General features: G+C 37.8%; 1 pseudogene; it reads left to right on the forward strand.

Annotated features, from left to right (window-relative positions):
• The first annotated feature begins 6,877 nt into the window (after positions 1–6,877).
• LOC129627819 (olfactory receptor 52P1-like) lies at positions 6,878–7,896 on the forward strand (annotated as a pseudogene).
• The last annotated feature ends 6,324 nt before the right edge of the window (positions 7,897–14,220 follow it).

Consider the following 14,220-nt stretch of genomic DNA (forward strand, 5'->3'; position numbering starts at 1 on the left):
AAGGTCCATCTAGTCAAAGCTATTGTTTTTCCAGTAGTCATGTATGGATGTGAGAGTTGGACCATAAAGAAAGTTAAGTGCTAAAAAAAACAAAAGAAGGTTAAGTGCTAAAGAATTGATGCTTTTGAACTGTGGTGTTGAGAAGGCTCTTGAGAGTCCCTTGGACTGCAATATCTAACCAGTCCATCCTAAATGAATTCAGTCCTGTATATTCATTGGAAGGACTGATGCTGTAGCTGAAACTCCAATACTTTGACCACCTTATGTGAAGAATGACTCATTGGAAATGACCCTGATGCTGGGAAAGATTGAAGATGGGAAGAGAAAGGGTGGGCAGAGGATGATATAGTTGGATGGCATCACTGGATCAATGGACATGAGTTTGAGTAAACTTTAGGAGTTGGTGATGGACAGGGAGGCTTGTTTTGTTTCAGTCCATGCGGTCACAAAGAGTTGGACACAACTGAGCGACTGAACTGAACTGAAAGACAAGGTGGTAAGTTTAGGCTTATTGAATTTGTTAATTGTTAACATTTTTGGGGTATTCACTGTTATACTATATATATATGTTAATTGTTAACATTTTTGGGGTATTTCAGCCACTTTTTAAGGCAAACTCATTTATTTTAATGTGCTTTTATTTCCATGAATCTTCTCATTTGTTAAAGAAACCATTTGAGTATTCTTTATTTCCATTATCCTTATAAAGAAACCAAGAGAAGGAGAGGTTAAGTAATTTTTTGAGATCTCTTAAGTAGAACAGCCAGAATTTCTACCTAGTGAATGCTATTGTTTAAATATTATCTCTCACAAAAGTAGCCACCACTTGTTAGAAGCTAACTATATACTCATATATATTACATATATATAATACTCAAAACAACAAAACAAAAGTAAAGTATATTTCTATTACCCACGTTTTAGAGTTAGGAAAAGTGAGATATAATTTAAAGGATACAATTCCCTATAGTTATATGATTTTCCTTAGTAGTATTCAATAGAGCAGATGCAGAATCAAAGGATTTAGATGCAAAGTTGGTGTTTTGCAAAATAGACAAGAAAAAAAAGAAAGGAAATAAGACATTTGAGTATTCTGATGAGCAATATTTTGCAGTTATGTTTCACAACGTCTGTTTGTGTAGAGAAAAGGAATTTGAACTCAATGTTAAAATTTGGAAGAAGATTAGGTGGTGGTTCCTATGAGGCAATATTTTGGAATTAATGTTTTCAGAGGAGCGTAATTATAGATGATAATAGATACATGTAAAAGTGGGAATAATGAATGAACAGTGGGATTCATCTATATACAGTCCTAAGTCATCTATTAATGTAACAATAATGCAGGTTTGATTATGCAGGCCTAACAGTACTTCAATGAATGGATTTGAATTCTAGTTATATTTAGACATCAAAGAAGATGATGAAGAGTGTTTTTCGTGGTGGGTTTGAAAGTGAAGTGAGATGAAAAATAGTGCAAGGGATGAGGCTCCTGACCACTCTCTGTTTTATCCCAATTTAAGAGAAGGGTATATTTAAGAAAGTTTCCATTTTATTTTTCTTATCAGCTCTTTCCCTTCTTTCTTTTTTCTCTATAAGATGAGAGAATGGGCTGGAATTTTGTGAGATGAAACTGAAGCTATAGACATGAGATAAATAATCTTTCATTTCTCTAACTTTTTTATTGGAAAAAAAAATTGGTATTAATTATTTTTCAAAGTATAATTGTTTTCTCTAAAGCCCTAGAAACTTAAGGAGCTAAAAATAGAGATTTGGCATACATAAATTGTTGCTCTTTACTATTTTAATATACTTGACATTCCTTTAATTGTAGCAAACTTTGGAATAACAATGGCATCTAGAAAGAAAACAAAACTCAAGGTAATATATACATTAGCACATTTGCTTATGAAGAAGAAAAGTAGGTTTGAATTTATGCCTGTCACTCAAAAATGTAGTCATGGAATGCTATTTTCAATGTCTCAAAAGAATTTCTTCCATACCCAGTTAGGATGTAGCACCCTGGGGTCATTTGGAGGTAAACTTATGACTCCAAACTGCTGCTTTATAGAAAGAAGAGCAGTGTTGATAAAAATTAAGAGAATCTGTTTGATTAGACTGGAGAATGCATGAATTTGATGATAAAGAGATATTTAGGAAGCCTAGAACCAACACTCCCCTCACTTACTGACACAGAGCATTAGGTGCTGGTGGCTTAGATGGCAAAGAATCCGCCTGTAATGTGGAAGACCTAGCTTCGATCCCTGGGTCAGGAAGGTCGTCTGGAGGAGGGCATGGCAATCCACTACAGTTTTATTGCCTAGAGAATAGCCATGGGCAGAGGAGCCTGGTGGGCTTTAGTCCATGGGTCACAAAGAGTCAGACACAACTGAGTGACTAAACACAGTACAATGTGGTATTATCAGGCATAAAGATGTCTCAGTCAACATAAAATCACTGACAGTTTAGCTGCTTCCACAATATAAAGTGCATAGAATACTGGAGACATAAAGTCTTTAAGATATGTTTCTTTCATTTAATGTTTTATATGATAGTAGAGTATTTAAAGCAAGTAAATGAATAGTTTCCAAAGGATGTAATATCTGTCCGCATCAATGTGTATAAAAGATAAAAGCTTATTGCAAAGGAGGGGTCATTAATTGTTCAAAATGGACAGCAAAGAGATTTAGATAATGTTCATCAGGGATTAAAAAGATAAGTAGAAGTTTATCAAGTAGATAAGGGAAAATAGAATCAAGGCCAAAGCTAAAAAAGATCTAAAAGCATAGAAAAGTAAAAGCAGGTAGTATGATCCCAGAGCTGCTAGAAGTCCTGAATACACTGAAGGAAGGCATGGCAAGATGGAAGGCTGGAAAGAGACTGGAAATGGATACAGCATAGATTACATTTTTCAACATAGAATTTTTTTTTATTAAATTTTTTTTTGAGTTAAGAGGATGCATTTAATGGTAAGATTTTAAGCAAGCTAAACCATATTTGACTTTCGAAGGATAGCTGATAATGCAAGATGGACTTTATAAACAAAAATATAAACTGCCATAAAATATGTGTGCAGCATTGAATATCATAGCTGAAGGAGATGGAGATGGATGAGATATGCTGTATTTGATGGATAGTAAATAATTCAAGTCAGCAAGATTTAACAGTTGCTTGATTTTAGTATTAAAGCTGCAAGGTCAAGGAGCAAAGGTAACTCTGAGATAGTTTTATCTAAATGACTGTGTGCATGCTCTTGCCAGCATATGAGATACACTTATATGGATAGTGGAGCTTTCTGGGAAAATATGAATATTGTTTGGGATATCTTGAAGAGCGATTATATAAGACATTGTACAAACAACTAGATTTAATCCATAATAGGTAGTCTGCAAAGCAGCATTTGTTTTTCTAGCACAGTGTTATCTGAAGGGGCAAAATTCCAAGTAAGGGACTCTCTGCTAACTGACCCGAATGCAATGCCAAAGTCTGGAGGCAGAAGAAATATTGTATCTATACATTTCAGAAACAGATACAACAGAGCAACAGGAAGTTGGTAAATCTGTCTGCTGAATATAAAGTAATGAACAACCTAATCAATTTCATTCAAAATAGGCCTAAAATAAAATTGAACAGACTCTCCAGAAGATCATGCTCTTGGAGTCATTCTCTGCAATTCCCTGAAGGTAGCCTTGTCCCTCTAAGTCAAAGCTACTTAACATCTATCTCTTTGTATTATCTTATAAGTAAATTCATTGACAACTAAAGATGTATTTGCTAATATCACAAGCAATTAAGTTTATTTTTTTAATCCTAAGAAATTTTCTTGGAGAGATATCATGTTTATATTTCTGTGTGTATTGTCTGGCTTGTTGTACACCTATTCCTCTGCCAAACAGTCATTTGAGTTTTTGGGTCTTTCAAAAGCATAAAAAATTCTGAAACATGAAAAAAACCTAGAAAGGTATCAGTTACTCTTCTTATTACATTTAAATCTCATTATTTATATACTCAGTACTCCTAGTTTCTCACCTCAAGTCCTTACCTCTGTCTGAGTTTATAAGACTCATTTATGCTGTAGTAATCCACTAAGTCTAGGTTCCTATACTTTAGGTAAGGTTTAATATCTAAAGACTTCTAAATACTTTTAATGACTAATTTAAATTTTAATTCTTATATTCTTACAAGGAAACAAACCTAAATACTGGGCATAGGTCCAGATATGTCTATTTTAATAAGAGAATGCACATACTATATTCAGAAAGTTTTTATCTACACATGTAGTATTTGAAAATTCAAACAAAAGAGTATTTTCAATAGGAATATTTATTCATATTTAATGAGCTTTCATACCAGTGGCATGCAGGAGCAAGATTCTAGATATATTAGCAATTCGATTTTTTTTTAAAGTGTGTCTTATGAAGACTGAGAAGCACATCCCAGAATTATGATACTAGAAGGAAACTCTGTCCTAGGAAGGTTGCTGTTGCTGCTGCTGCTAAGTCGCTTCAGTCGTGTCTGATTCTGTGCGACGCCATAGACTGCAGCCCACCAGGCTCCCCCGTCTCTGGGATTCTGCAGGCAAGAACACTGGAGTGGGTTGCCATTTCCTTCTCCAATGCATGAAAGTGAAAAGTGAAAGTGAAGTTGCTCAGTCGTGTCCGACTCTTAGCCACCCCATGGACTGCAGCCTACCAGGCTCCTCCACCCATGAGATTTTCCAGGCAAGAGTACTGGAGATTAGAAGACATTTATCACAACAAAAGGACAAGGTTAGAGCGCGAATCATAGGAAGATACTTGTGACAAGGAGACCTTGAAAACTGAATGGTAGCTGCTTCCTTTTTTACTCGGAGAAGGCAATGGCACCCCACCATTAAGACAAGATGGATATCAAAGCCAGAGGCAAGAGTATGAGCCAGGGGTGGGCAGAACACCAGCCAAGCTTATATTATTCCATGTTCATTTACAGCAGTGTTTTTATTATCTGAAAAGGTAAAGAAGTAAAATTTTCAAAAAAGAAAAAACTTGGGAGGGTGTGGGAAGTGTCATTTGCAACTGTTATATTCATCTATTAAAATGCTAAACAACTTTACATGTAAATCTTTTAATTACATATCATAACTTTTATGGGATGTTGAACGAAATTAACTACTCTTTATGGTTCAGAAAAACCAGTTCATCATTATGACCGAAAACATAGTATAGGCTGAAAAAAATTGTGTGGATTAATACATGTCATTACATAAGTACTTATTTTTCAGCTACATAGAAAGACCAAGATGTGTAAGAATAACCATGGCAAGAACTTGTATTTAGAGAATATGCATTTAAAATTCTAATGGCCTATTTTCATTGTTTTACTGTTTTCAGCAGGCATTCCACACTTTTAGGATATGTTTCTGATATACTTATATCTTATGATTATCTTTAAGATCTTTTAAAGATATTTTCTGAAATAAAAATGCATTAACCAAGAGTGAGGGTAGGAGTTTATTTTAGTGTTCATAAGAATTTTGGTTCCACTTAAATTGTTTGTATTTCTTTTTCTTCTTTCCTGATTTTTAGTTTGTCTGTGAGCTAGTATATTGTTAAAACTACAATTGCCTTCTGTGTGTGTGCTCAGTCATGTCTGACTCTTTGTGACCCTGTGGACTATAGCCTCCGGGCTCCTCTGTCTTTGGGATTTTCCTAGCAAGAATACTGGAATGCATTGCCATTTCCTTCTCCAAGGGATCTTGCCAACCCAGGGATCGAACACATGTTTCCTATGTCTCCTACACCGGCAGGAAAATTCTTTACCACTAAGCCATCTGGGAAGATCAACTGCCTTTTGCATAACCTGTTAATTATTGTGTGCATGAAGATATCTCTGCATATTTCTATATGCATTTTCACGCTTGATCAAAAATTCCCTAAGAATAGTGCTTTGTGTTCTTTCACACAACCTAGAAAACAGTTCTTTGGATTATTTATGTCATACAACCTAGGCACACAGAAGCAGAAATTTTATCATGACCTGCTTACTTATTCGATAATAAAAATGAAAGAATGGAATACAGTAAAACTGTAAGTCAGGAGAAAAATTTTACATAACAATTCAGTATTCTTAATTGCAGATCAAGTTTTGGAATTTAATATGGTAAAGTGATTTACCTATCCACAGGAGAAGGCAATGCACACCACTCCAGTACTCTTGACTGGAAAATCACATGGATGGAGGAGCATGGAAGGCTGCAGTCCATGGGGTCGCTGAGGGTCAGACACAACTGAGCAACTTCACTTTCACTTTTCACTTTCATGCATTGGAGAAGGAAATGGCAGCCCACCTCAGTATTCTTGCCTGGAGAATCCCAGGGACGAGGGAGCCTGGTGGGCTGCCGTCTATGGGGTTGCACAGAGTCAGACACGACTGAAGTGACTTATCAATAGCAGCAGCAGGAGAAGGCAAAGGCAACCCACTCCAGTACTCTTGCCTGGAAAATCCCATGGACAGAGGAGCCTGGTAGGCTGCAGTCCATGGGGTCATGAAGAGTCAGACATTTACTGAGCAAATTCACTTTCACTTTTCACTTTCATGCATTGGAGAAGGAAATGGCAACCCACTCCAGTGTTCTTGCCTGGAGAATCCTAGGGACGGTGGAGCCTGGTGGACTGCTGTCAATGGGGTCGCACAGAGTTGGACATAACTGAAGCAACTTAGCAGCATCAGCAGGATAACAGAAGGTTTTAAGAAAAGTCAGCTCCTCTAAAAGACCATTATAAAGTCTCTAAAAATTCCATATACAGGACCATGGAAGAATTAATCTGTCATCCTTCTTTTGGCTCATAGGAAGATTCGCTTGCCTATTTTTATCGGAGCATGGGAACTGTCCAGTTTTAACATGGCAGACAATGCTACTCATCACTACATTTCATCTTTATTCTTGGTTGGTATTCCTGGGTTGGAAGATTTTCACTGCTGGATCGGCATTCCTGTCTGCCTCCTGTTTTCCCTGACCCTGCTGGGGAACAGCATAATCATCATTACCATCAAACTAGAGCCAAGCCTCCACCAGCCTATGTATTTCTTCCTTGGCATGCTGGCAATAAATGATATGGCTCTTGCCTCTTCCACAGCCCCCAAGATGCTTGGCATCTTTGGGTTGGATGCATATTGGATTGACTTTGATATCTGCCTAGCACAGTTGTATTTCATCCACACATTTTGCATAATTGAGTCAGCCCTCTTAGTTGCCATGGCCTTTGATCGCTATGTAGCTATTTGCATCCCACTACATTATACAACCCTCCTGACAACAACAATGGTCATTAAAATGGGTCTAGCTAGTGTGGTCCGAGCTATCTTCCTGGTTTTGCCAGGTCCCTTTCTCATTAGAAGACTACCATATTATACCAAATATGTCATCAATCATGCCTATTGTGAGCACATGGCTGTGGTGAAATTGGCTAGTGCAAACACCCATGTTAACAGAACATATGGAATCTCTGTGGCCCTTTCAGTGATGGTATTGGACCTTGGGCTCATAGCCACATCCTATCTCAAAATCCTCCAGGCAGTCTTCCGGCTCACCTCTCAGCATGCCCGCTCAAAAACACTGGCACCTGTGCTGCCCATGTGTGCACTATCCTTATCTCCTACACACCTGCACTCTTTAGCTTTCTAACTCACCGCATTGGCAAGAAGGTGCCTCCAAGCATCCATATCATTTTTGCAAGTTTGTACCTTCTGGTGCCGCCCACAGTCAATCCCCTTGTGTATGGTGTCAAGACCAAGCAGATTCGTGACCGAGTGATTGGTCTCTTTTTCCCAACAAAAAAGTTTCTGAAAAATAAGACTTGTAAATTTCAGCCCAAATTTGTAGAATATGATCCTCAAAGTCATGGCTACAGTGGTGAATAACACAGCTCTAGTCTCCAACTATTTTTTCTGGGGTTTTCTATGCCTTACTTATGACAAACTGTGGAAAATTCTTCAAGAGATGGGAGCACCAGGCCACCTTTCCTGCCTCCTGAGAAATCTGTATGCAAGTCAAGAAGCAACAGTTAGAACTGGGCATGGAACAACAGACTGGTTCCAAAAAGGGAAAGGAGTATGTCAAGGCTAAATATCATCAACTACTTATTTAACTTATATGCAGAGTACATAATGCAAAATGCCAGGCTGGATGAAGCACAAGTTGGAATCAAGATTGCCAGGAGAAATATCAATAACGTAAGATATAGAGATGACACCACCCTTATGGCAGAAAGGGAAGAAGAACTAAAGAACTTCTTGGTGAAAGTGAAAGAGGAGAGTGAAAAATTTGGCTTAAAACTCAACATTCAGAAAAATAAGATCATGTTCAGTCGCTCAGTCGTGTCTGACTCTTTGCAACCCCATGAATCACAGCACGCCAGGCCTCCCTGTCCATCACCAACTCTCGGAGTTCACCCAAACACATGTCCATCGAGTCGATGATGCCATCCAGCCATCTTATCATCTGTCGTCCCCTTCTCCTCCTGCCTGCAATCCCTCCCAGCATAAGGGTCTTTTGCAAAGAGTCAACTCTTTGCATGAGGTGGCCAAAATATTGGAGTTTCAGCATCAGTCCCTCCAATGAATACCCAGAACTGTTCTCCTTTAGGATGGACTGGTTGGATCTCTTTGCAGTCCAAGAGACTCTGAAGAGTCTTCTCCAACACCACAGTTCAAAAGCATCAATTCTTTGGCCATCAGCTTTCTTTGCAGTCCAACTCTCACATCCATACACGACCACTGGAAAAACCATAGCCTTGACTAGATGGACCTTTGTTGGCAAAGTAATATCTCTGCTTTTCAATATGCTGCCTAGGTTGGTCATAACTTTCCTTCCAAGGAATAAGCGTCTTTTAATTTCATGGCTGCAGTCACCATCTGCAGTGATTTTGGAGCCCAGAAAAATAAAGTTTGACACTGTTTCCACTGTTTCCCCATCTATCTGCCATGAAGTGATGGGACCAGATGCCACGATCTTCATTTTCTGGATGTTGAGCTTTAAGCCAATTTTTTCACTCTCCTCTTTCACTTTCATCAAGAGGCTTTTTAGTTCCTCTTCACTTTCTGCCATAAGGGTGGTGTCATCTGCATATCTGAGGTTATTGATATTTCTCCCGGCAATCTTGATTCCAGCTTGTGCTTCTTCCAGCCCAACGTTTCTCATGATGTACTCTGCATAGACGTTAAATAAGCAGGGTGACAATATGCAGCCTTGACGTACTCCTTTTCCTATTTGGAACCAGTCTGTTGTTCCATGTCCAGTTCTAACTGTTGCTTCCTGACCTACATATAGGTTTCTCAAAAGACAGGTCAGGTGGTCTGGTATTCCCATCTCTTTCAGAATTTTCCACAGTTTATTGTGATCCACACAGTCAAGGCCTTTGGCATAGTCAATAAAGAAGAAATAGATGTTTTTCTGAAACTCTCTTGCTTTTTCAATGATCCAGCGGATGTTGGCAATTTGATCTCTGGTTCCTCTGCCTTTTCTAAAACCAGCTTGAACATCTGGAAGTTCATGGTTCACGTATTGCTGAAGCCTGGCTTGGAGAATTTTGAGCATTACTTTATTAGTGTGTGAGATGAGTGCAATTGTGCGGTAGTTTGAGCATTCTTTGGCATTGCCTTTCTTTGGGATTGGAATGAAAACTGATCTTTTCCAGTCCTGTGGCCACTGCTGAGTTTTCCAAATTTGCTGGCATGTTGAGTGCAGCACTTTCACAGCATCATCTTTCAGGATTTGAAATAGCTCCACTGGAATTCCATCACCACCTCCACTAGCTTTGTTCATAGTGATGCTTTCCAAGGCCCACTTGACTTCACATTCCAGGATGTCTGGCTCTAGGTGAGTGATCACACCATTGTGATTATCTGGGTCGTGAAGCTCTTTTTTGTACAGTTCTTCTGTGTATTCTTGCTATCTCTTCTTAATATCTTCTGCTTCTGTTAGGTCCATACCATTGTTGTCCTTTATTGAGCCCATCTTTGCATGAAATGTTCCCTTGGTATCTCTAATTTTCTTGAAGAGATCTCTAGGCTTTCCCATTCTGTTGTTTGCCTCTATTACTTTGCATTGATTGCTAAGGAAGGCTTTCTTATCTCTTCTTGCTATTCTTTGGAACTCTGCATTCAGATGCTTATATCTTTCCTTTTCTCCTTTACTTTTCACTTCTCTTCTTTTCACAGCTATTTTTAAGGCCTCCTCAGACAGCCATTTTGCTTTTTTGCATTTCTTTTCCATGGAGATGGTCTTGATCCCTGTCTTATGTACAATGTCACAAACCTCCGTCCTTAGTTCATCAAGCACTCTGTCTATCAGTTCTACTCCCTTAAATCTATTCCTCACTTCCGCTGTATAATCATAAGGGATTTGATTTAGGTCAAATCAAATGTGATTTGATTGATGTGAAGAACTGACTCATTGGAAAAGACCCTGATGCTGGGAAAGTTTGAAGGCAGGAAAAGAAGGCAACAACAGGGGATGAGATGGTTGGATTTCATCACTGCCTCGGTGGACATGAATTTGAGCAAGCTCTGCAAGTTGGTGATGGACAAGGAACCTGGTGTACTGCAGCCTATGAAGTCACAAAGAGTTGGACATGACTGACTGAACTGAACTGATGCCTTATAGCAGCAATATTTGGTGCTGTATATTTTACATAAAAAAAAATGTTCTTTATAAACTTATGTTATAATAAAATCAAATCAGAATGGTATCAAAAAGTGCCACTTGGTAAATATTTAATATATTTCACCAATAATTTTTATTATTGAAAATAAGATATTTTAATATTCAATTGTTTCAATATTATATTACATCATATCCCCAAATGTGATATAACTAAATAAATAGTTTAAGAATATAAAAACTCTCAGTTCATTTGCTCAGGTTGATTTTTGAATATATGTTTTATCAATTCATACTAACCACAGTTTTGTTTTTATTAATTTGTATGCCTTTAGGCAAACTTTAATTACTTTTATTGCCTAAAATGTATATATGAGCCAAAACTACAGTTGTTTGCAGTCTAGACTTCTGACAAGGAAGGTAATAGCTTTCTGTGTCACAATATAAGCTAGGATAACTATGGTGACTTATGGCAAAACCAAAATGATTTAATCATAAGGAAGAGAAATTTCTTTCAATCAAACCATTAGTTGACCAATATGTTATGATTTCAATCAGTCCCTAATATGTTCATATAACTTACCCAACTTAATACTACACAATGGACTTAAACAGTAAAGAATTCATTCTTTGCACACTCAAGTCACTAACAGGACCTGTGGTCAATATCTTTTATTGCACAGAATATTGACAATTATTCCCAGTAGGGACCATTTCACCTGGATAGAAAAACATTGCATAGTGGTTAAGAGTGTAATCTCTTGACAGAATGCTTGAATCAGTTGTGTCTTTGGATATGTTCTTAAACTGATAGATGTACATCAGTTCTTTCATCCATAAAAGGTTTATAAGGATATAATTCAGAAGATTAAATGAAGGAGTAAATGATTAGCACAGAGTGTGTTTAGAACAGATTTTGGAATTTAGTATGTACAGTATGAGCTAAATGTATTTTAACTTCTGAAAATAGATTTTTTTTCAGATAGCATTGCTAAGTATTAAATATGAAAGTGAAAGTCACTCAGTTGTGTACAACTCTTTGAGACACCATGGACTATACAGTCCATGGAATTCTCTAGGCCAGAATACTGGAGTGGGTAGCCTTTCCTGTCTCCAGGGGATCTTCCCAATGCAGAGATTGAACCCAGGTCTCCTGCACTGGAGGTGGATTTTTTACCAGCTGAGCCACAATGGAAGCCCATTAAATATGAGGATACCATGAATAATATCAGTTTTTGTGTTTAAACTGAGAATACTTAAACACCGATTCAAAAAAAAAGAGAGAGAGAAGCAACATTAAAAAGCTGGAAACAAAATAATCCATCCAAATAGAATAAATTAGGGGTAAAGTCGGAGAAGGAAATGGCAACCCACTCCAGTATTCTTGCCTGGAGAATCCCAGGGACAGAGGAGCCTGGTGGGCTGCCGTCTATGGGGTCGCACAGAGTCGGACACGACTGAAGCCACTTAGCAGCAGCAGCAGGAGGGGTAAAGTCAATAAAGATGATAAGGTATTTAAATATACCTTTACATTCTGCAGTCTATCCTTTTATTCTTGTCTAAGGCCTTAAGAAGAAACTCAAAGCTCTTTCTATTTGGGGGCGGTGATTTGCCCTGTAATCTCAGTTCTATGATGGCTTCAAGAAAAGTCATTAAGGGAGCAGATCCCAAGAGGACCCAGGTTGGCCAGGCTATGAGAGGGCTCCTGGGCCCAGCAAAGTTGGCAGAACCTGTTAGAAGAGCTCTGGGTGCAGAAGTACAGGTGCAAAGGCAGGAGCCATGGGAGCCAGAGCAGCAGGGAGATGTCACTGCCCTATTAGCATCGATCCCCACCAAGAGGTATAAGAAGAGGTTTGTGATCAAAAGAAACAAAAAAAAAAGATCATTGAGTTTCAATTTGTCTAGCTTTGACTTTAAGTATGTGCATTTGGCTTCACAAAAATTAAAAATCTCTGGTATGAAAACACAATGTTAAAAAAATAAATGAAAAGACTAACTATAACCTAAGATAAAACTCATGGATCATATTTTCTAGAATCTATCAAGAATTGTCAAAATTAAACAAATTGACAGCAAATAAAACTTTAAAAAGTACTTTAAAAGCTTGAACTGATATTTCCCCAAAGAGAATATAAGAATGACAAGTAAGCACATAAAAAGATTTTCAACATAATTATCTATAAAAGAAATGCAAATTACACCCATGATGACATAAGAGTAGGCACCCAATAGAATGACCAAATAAAAAAGCAAACAAAAAACAAATACTAAGTGGTATCAAGTTTGTGGAGCTGCTGGAATTATTAGCATTATGATTGCTAATAGAAATGCAAAATTCTACAAGCACATGAGAAAATAGTTTGGCAGTTCCTTTAAAATTAAATATACTCTTTTCATATAATCCAACAATCCCACTCTTGGGTAATGTCTTCCTAAATTAGAAATAAATTTCAGAAAAGAATCAGAATTACCTTGAAGCAAAAGGATGGCTTTATTTTTCACAAGGTTTGCAAACCAGGACACACGACCTTGGGCAACGAGGGAAAAAAGAATCCTCCTGGTGAGGAGACAGATGAGGGGGTGAGGGATTTTTTTTTTTAAGTGCAAAAACCTTAGAAGCCACAGTTGAGATACTCATAAGGGGACTGAAGGCCATTACAGCCTGATCATAAGTCTTTGCAATTTGACTCTAAGTTTTTGATGACAGGCTGTCACTGGGGTTTCTTATGGGCCTTCCAGACAGGAAACTAGAGAGTTCTTACAGTTTTGTTTATGTTTTATATTTAATACTTGATTTTCAAAAATTCATGAAACCAAAACAAAGAGAAATAAAGGAGAAAATAGAAAAATGTATCAAAATCAGTGAAGATTTTAATGTTCTTCTCTCAGTAATTAATATAACAGGAAAAAATAGGAATGATATAAAATTTTGAACAAAATTCTTCATCAATTTAATTTATTGGAGATTTAGAGAACACAAAAGAAACACATACAGTACTTGAGTTTCAGGTTTAGTATTCATATGCAAGGGGCTTTCCTCTAGCTCAGTCAGATAAGGAATCTGCCTGCAATGCAGGAGACCCTGGTTCAATTCCTGGATCAGGATGATCCTCTCGAGAAGGAAATGACAACCCAATCCAGTATTCTCGCCTGTAGAATCCCATGGACAGAAGAGCCTGGCAGGGCTCAAGAGCCTGGCAGGGTTGCAAGAGTCTGACATGACTGAGAGACTAAACCACCACCACCATTCATATTGCAAAAATAGATTAATTGTCCGTGTTGTAAAAAACCGTGACGTGTAAAGACTGGATAAGAAAAAATCAAATTGCCATATAAAATATGAAATTTATTAATTTTCCCAGCAAAACAAGCTAATACATAGATGAAGCAATTATTTTTGATACAATATTAACTTTAAAAATACATAAGGAATCAGATCAGTTCAGTTCAGTCACTCAGTCGTGTCCGACTCTTTGCGACACCATGAATCACAGCACGCCAGGCCTCCCTGTCCATCACCAACTCCCGGAGTTCACTCAGATTCACGTCCATCGAGTCAGTGATGCCATCCAGCCATCTCATCC

The sequence above is a fragment of the Bubalus kerabau genome, chromosome 15, assembly GCF_029407905.1.
Source record: "Bubalus kerabau isolate K-KA32 ecotype Philippines breed swamp buffalo chromosome 15, PCC_UOA_SB_1v2, whole genome shotgun sequence".
NCBI lineage: Eukaryota > Metazoa > Chordata > Mammalia > Artiodactyla > Bovidae > Bubalus > Bubalus kerabau.